At 43.3% G+C, this 7230-nt stretch overlaps 1 pseudogene; it reads left to right on the top strand.

Moving 5' to 3' along the window:
* Positions 1–392: 392 nt before the first annotated feature.
* LOC100949823 lies at positions 393–5367 on the top strand (annotated as a pseudogene).
* Positions 5368–7230: the final 1863 nt, after the last annotated feature.

Genomic DNA, 7230 nt, shown 5'->3' with positions numbered 1-7230 from the left:
ATTTCAACAAAATTCTCATTGATGGTGACACTAACATCCTCCCCTGGGGCGGGGGAACAAACAGAATAAATAGCAGAAGATATCTACATCTTAAAATAGAGCTACTTTTGGAAAAATCCATTGAAATACTGCTTAAATATCTATACTTCAAAATTATGCAGGCAAGAAGAATGTTTATTTTCTCACAATTCATTTAAAACATACTTAACTCTATGGAATAATAGAGTATCAAGAATGTATACTCCATTTCAGCCTGACTCGCAGAAACAGAACAGCAGCTAGTGAGGTCCCCAGCCCTCTGAGCTACCAGGAGAAGCATGTCTCCCCAACTTTCTGAGTTCCATCTGCCCTTATCCCCAGAAGAGTTGCTGAAAAGTGGAGGCTGAATCAGTATGTTGTACAAGACATACTGTCCATCAGACATCTCCTTGCATAGCTTAGAGCATTTCAGAATGTCTTCCAAGATTAGAGACCACTGGCTATGCTGGAGCACTTTGGTACTATCCACAGAATTTTACATCACTTTCGAAATATAGATCCTCAAAAAAGATACTTTGGAATTCCTCATAAAAGTGGTATCCCGCCACCACTCCAGGAACTTCCAGCCATCCTAGATAATACAATCTTGAGTTTATCAGATAGAAACGCCCACCTAAATGCCCTCAAAATGAACTGTTATGCTCTGATACACCTCTTGGAATCCTTTGAGATCATCACCAGTCAGACAAGCCAACCTCATAGACCTGGATCTTGGTGGGAAAGGTAAGAAAGCCCAAACCAAGGCATCTCATGGCTCTGACTGGGAGGAAGAAAGACAACCAATTCTTCAGCTTTTAACATAGCTACTTCAGTTGGACATTCCTATGGAATGACTTAGTCATTGAAGAGGAATTTGTCAGTTTGGTAACTGACTATTGCTACTGACTTCTGGAGAATCCCACTGTTAGTTACCAGAAGAACCCCCTCCCCAATCTGGGAAGCCATAACACACCTACTTGGTATGGCTTTGACATGCTATAACCATATGCTTAGTGCCACTGTGAAGATCATCCAGATGCTGCAGCACTTTGAACACCTGGCACCTGTACTGGTGACAGCTGTGAGTCTATGGACAGCTGATTATGGAATGAAGAGCATAGTGGGAGAGATTATAACAGAGATTGGACAGAAGTGTCCCCAGGAGCTGAGTCAGGACCTTTCTGGGGAAAAAGGCTTTGCAGCCTTCCTGACAGAACTAGCAGAACGTGTCCCACCTATTCTGATGTCCAGTATATGCATTTCAGTGGTTCTCAACCTCTGGGTTGTGACCCCTTTGGGGGTTGAATGATCCTTCCACAGGGGTTGCCTAAATACATCCTGCATATCAGATATTTGCATTACAATTCATACCAGTAGCAAAGTTATAGTTATGAAGTTGCAACGAAAATAATTTTATGGTTGGGGGTCACCACAACATGAGGAATTATATTAAAGGGTTGCAGCATTAGGAAGGTTGAGAACCACTGTGCTAGATCATCTGGATGAAGAGAATTACATGATGTGCAATATTGTGCTTATTAATGTATCAATAAGCTTGCAGGAAAAAGGATTGGCTAGAAAAGAGGTTAGCAGCTGGATGCACAGGATGTGAACTGCAGCTGCATCTACAGTGCTGGACATAGAAGAGGAATGGGAAACCATGCTGCTGTAGTTAAAGTCTACCTGTAGCAGTTCCTAAAGCTTCCCCAGGAAGAAGAGGAAATTAGTGAGCAAATTACTAATACAGAGAATCTGAAAGAGGTGAAAGGATGCATCCATTAAATTGCTTGCCAAAACTAGTTACAAGCAGGCCATTATTCTCACTTGAGAAGCCACAGGCCACTTCCAGGAGTCTGAACCCTTCAGTCATACAGACCCCGAGGAGTTAGAAGAGACCAGATTCCTGAATCTGTTAGGAATTATTTTTAAAGGCCAAGTAGCTTCCACACAAGATAAGACCAGGTCTGCAGAGAACATGGTTTCAGGGCAAACTGTAAAGACAAGTCCATTATGTCAGAGCCTGAGAAATCCAGCCAAAATGATGAACTGTTGAAGCAAGAGGTGTTGATGCAATATCTGCAGGACACCTACAAATTCTCTCAGAAGATTATCATGGCCATTAGCATCATCAGCAAGATGATGTATGAAAACACTACAGTGGTACAGGAAATGATTGATTTCTTTGTGATGGTGTTCCAATTTGGGGTACCCCAGGCCCTATTTGGGGTAAGACGAATGCTGCCCTTCATCTGGTCTAAGGAACCTGGTGTCATTAAGCTATGCTTAATGTCTATTGCCAACTTTACCTTAACCCCCAAGGGGACTCTGCTAGAACCAAAGCCCAGGCTTTGATTCAGAATCTTTCTTTGCTGCTATGGATGCCTCAGCTGGGACCATTCAGTGTCTTAAGGAAATTCTCTGTGAGTTTGTATAGAAGGGTGAACTGAAATCAGCAGTAACCCAACTGTTATGGGAACGGGCTACCAAGAAGGCCCCCTGCATCCCCCTGGAGCTCTGTTCCTCTGTCATCTTCTTGGCATGGTGGCATGAGGAAAACCAGAAATTGTCGGAAACAACTTGGACACATTGGTGAGCATATGGTTGGATGAGAAGTTTCCACAGGACCACAGGCTGGCCCATCAGGTGTGCCTTGCCATTGCCAATGTCTCTGACAAGATAAACCCTTCTCTGGGCAAACATCATCCTCCCTTCTGGTTGCCTCAGGAACACAAGTCATTTGAATAACTATGGGAGACAATCACAAAAGGCTTTCTCCACCCTGACCCACTCTGGATCCCATTCAAAGAAGTGGTAGTGACTCTCATATACCAACTAGCAGAGGGTCCTGAGATGCTCTGTGCCCAGATATTGCATAGCTGTGCAAAGCAGGTCTTGGAGAAGCTGGGGGAGAAGAGCACTACCTAAGAGGGCCCAAAGGAGACCCTCCCATGAGCCCCACTTTCCTACTGATGAACCTGCTGTCTCTGGCTTGGGATGTGGCTCTGCAGCAGATAGTACATTTGGAACAGGCAGTGAGTGGAGAGCTCTGTCAGTGCTGAGTTCTTCAGGGAGGCCAGGAACATAAGACTAAAGATCCAAAGGAGAAGAATACAAGCTCTGAGACCACCATGGAGGAGGAGCTGGGACTAGTTGGGTGACTGCTGATGACATGGAGGCAGAACTGATGCATGGTATCTGTGAGATGGAACTATTAGATGGCAAACAGACACTTGCTGCCTTTGTTCCACTTTTGCTTAAAGTCTGTAACAATCCCTGCCTCTGTAGCAACCCAGACATCTCTGCAGCTGCTTTACTTGCTCTCAGTAAGTTCTGCATGATCAGTGCCACCTTCTGTGACTTGTAGCTTTGTCTTCTGTTCACCATGCTAGAAAAGTCTTCACTTCCCACTGTCAGGTCTAACCTCATGGTTGCCACTGGGGATCTGGTCATCCACTTCCCAAACCTGGTGGACCCCTGGACACCTCATCTATATGCTTACCTCTGGGACTCAGCTCCACAAGTGTGGAAAACAGCAGGGCTGGTTATGACCCACCTCATCCTTAAGGACATGGTGAATGTGAAGGGGCAAGCGAGCAAGACGGCAGTGCTGTTCATTGACTGAGCCTCAGATTGCACCCTGGCCAAGAACTTCTTCAATGAACTTTTCCATAAGGGCAACACAGCCTATAATCTCCTTCCAGATATCATTAGCTGCCTGTCAGACCCTGAGGGAGTGAGCGGAGAAAGAGCCTTTCCACACTATCATGAGGCAGCTCCTGTTCTATATCACCAAGGACAAGCAGACAGAGAGCTTGGTGGAAAAGCTGTGTCAGTGGTTCCACACTGTTGGGAGAATGGGGACTGAAGACTCTATTCTTGGCAAGGGAAAGCACCCCAGAAAAAGAGGAAAATTAAAAAGTAAGCTGAGTGAGTTGTAACAAAGAAAAGTCTGCTAGTTTACATTTAAGCTAGCCATCACCAGCAAGCTTTCTGCCTTTTGTGAAATTCTAGCCCATTGGGGATACAGCTTACAAACACCCCTGCTGGGTCTGTGAGCACTCTGGGGAAAACTGCTGGTCATAGAAGAGGCTATGGCAAAGACCTAGAAAGATATATTAACTGGGTCATTTCCTGCCTAGTAAACAGGCAAAGCAGATACCCACTGTGGAGATTTGCATTTGCCTGGAGCAGAGGTCAAGGGAGTAGCTTGAGATACGGGCAGAAGAGCTTGTATCCCTTATCACAGAAGAAGATCCTCTTTGGTGGTGATGGGAGGAAAATTCCTCCCTCCCACTGATTCCTCAGAGGAGATTAACACCAGTGGCATTTTATTCTACAGGGAACTAGCAGAGTATAACACCTCCCTAGAAATCTGTGTGATCCCAAGCTGGAGGCTCTCCCAATATAAGGCTCAGATTTCAGATTTCTCAAGGCTACCCTTAAGGTTAATAATAATAACAGGAGCTGATATGCTCACTCAGAGAAACTGCTGGCATCTTTGTTCTCTCCCTCATCTTACTCTCTGGGCAAATAGACTTCAATAAAAGCAGAGTGGAGCAAACACCTAGTGCCATTGCCAGAAGCCCACAAACAGGCAATGGACCCCTGAGTTCCCACCTTTAATTCTACTCTATGTCTCATGTTTCTTTCTTTACCATCATTTCTAACTCTATATTTCTTCAGTCAGTCACCACCAGCTTCCACAGATCTTAGGAAACCCTGCTCCCAGAACAGGACCCCCACATTTGGTGCACAACATGGAAAGTGATATTTGATGTTCAACAACACCACACAGTCAGAACTGAGCAGCAGCACTGGGACCTGGCCTACTGTATGTCACAGCTGCCCCTTACAGAGTGAGGCCTCCACAAAATGCTTGATAGTTTTGACTGCTTTGGAGATAAACTGTCAGATGAATCCATCTTTAGCGCCTTTTTGTCAGTTGCCAGCAATCTGCGGGTGGGGCCAAGCCTGAGGGCAAGGCTATAATAGATGAGTTTGAGCAGAAGCTTTGGGCTTATACACCAGAGGGCTAAATGGAACAGAGGAGCTTGAGAATGGCCAAGAAGATAGCTAGAGAGCCCCATCAGCCAGGAAACAACCCACTGTCTTTAGGCACCAGCCTCTTGCTTCTGCAGCCTTGGACAGTGACTTTGATATACCTGAACCCCTCCGTACTACCCGTCAGCATCCAAACACTCAGCAGCAAGTTGCAAAAAGAAACCCAAAGTTCCCTTCTCAAGTGATGAGTCCAGTGAGAAAGAGTTCTCATCAGAGATGACAGAAGATAAGACACCCAAGAAAATGACCCCCATTTGCAGAGCATCTACTCAAAGTCACAGATCATAGCAAGCCTTCTTGCCACTTCCCATCTCTTCTATGCAGGATATCATGTGGGATGACCTTGAATTCCAGTTCTAATCACCATGTAATATACTTGTTTGCCTGTCTCCTATGTATTGTTTTAAACACATAAATGAGCTTTAACATTTAAGGCACATTTCTCTCAAACTACAAAAAGAAAAAAAGAAGGTATACTTACTGTAATCAAAGTTGAAAGTTTTCTCAGGCATACATTTTCTGTTTAATTTCATTAAAAAGTATAGATAGGCTCAGTGCCTGTGGCTCAGTGGCTAGGGCATCAGCCACATACATTGGAGCTGGTAGATTCAAATCCAGCCCAGGCATGCCAAACAACAATAACTACAACCAAAAAATATCTGGGCATTGTAGTGGGCACCTGTAGCTCCATAGGCTGGGGAGGCTGAGGCAAGAGAATCAATTAAGCCCAAGAGTTTGAGGTTGCTGTGAGTTGTAACACCATGGCACTCTACTGAGGGCAACAAAAGGAGACTCTGTCTCACAAAAAAAAAAAAAAGTATAGATAGGCATTGTTATAAAATAAGTTTATATATTTTCATTATTGTCATTGAAATTAAGTATTATCATTCTTAAATGCCATTTAAACATTGAATACCAATGATCTAACACAGCAGTTCTCAACCTGTGGGTCATGATCCCTTTCGGGTCACATGACCCTTTCACAGGGGTTGCCTAAGACCATCGGAAAACACATATTTCCAATGGTCTTTCCGATGGTTCCAAGACACCACTCTGCTATCCATCTCCAGGTGGGTCCACCCACATGCAGATACACCCACATATGAGTACCCAGCGTGATGACATCATCAGGCCAACCCTATCACATCCACCCTGTACAAATACAGGTGTATGTGACAGGATTGGTGCCATAATGTACTTATGCAGACCAGTCACATATGTGTAGAGAGCCGCTACTCTGTTAAAAGCAACTACTGTGTTAAAAGCAGCTACTGTGTTGAAAGTAGCAGTATTGAAGGTAAAACAACACTTCATGAATTATAATTACTGAGTAAATGTAAAATCATGTCCTGTAAAATCATCAACTACTGCAAAAAAAAAAAAAAAATCTGTACCATGGGAACTTAATCTGGATGCTGATCAGTCTTTTTATATTCAGTTGTGGTTAATGTGAATACTGCCCCCTTGTGATAGTAACAGATACGTAAAAAACAACACAGAGAATGGTAAATCATAGGAAACTTTAATGAACTGTATTGACTAAATTATGCCATGTATCATCTTTTGTATTATTAAAGTTATTGTTATATATTATTTTCATTAGCAAACCATCTCATGACAATGGATCATATAGAGAAGAACATTAAGAAATGAAAGTATAGTGATAATTTTTTACAGTATGGTTTTACCTCAATAATTACAGCAGGAATTGAGAAAACGCAATGTATTATTTGTTGTGAAGTTCTATCAGTGAAATCTATGAAGCCAAACAAACTAAAATGCCATTTTAATAGCAAGCATTCGAGCTTTGCTGGCAAGGATACCAACTATTTTAGAAGCAAAGCTGATGGATTCAAGAAAGCCAGACTTGACACTGGTGGCAAGTACCACAAACAAAACGTAGCAGCCGTTAAAGCTTCATATTTGGTGGCCCTCAGAATCGCCAGAGCTATGAAACCTCACACCATTGCTGAGGATTTACTGTTGCCAGCAGCCAAAGACATTGTTTGAGTTATGATCAGAGATGAATTTGTTACAAAATTGAGTGCTATTTCCTTATCTAACGACACTGTCCACAGAAGACTAGATGACATGTCTGCTGATATTCTTAAACAGGTAATCCAGGAAATTAAATCTGCTCCACTTCCAATC

This window comes from Otolemur garnettii, unplaced genomic scaffold, assembly GCF_000181295.1.
Source record: "Otolemur garnettii isolate 467f Iridium unplaced genomic scaffold, OtoGar3 scaffold00138, whole genome shotgun sequence".
In the NCBI taxonomy this organism is placed as follows: domain Eukaryota; kingdom Metazoa; phylum Chordata; class Mammalia; order Primates; family Galagidae; genus Otolemur; species Otolemur garnettii.
The sequence above is the reverse complement of the archived record's forward strand: the minus strand, read 5'-3'. Positions and strand labels throughout refer to the sequence as shown.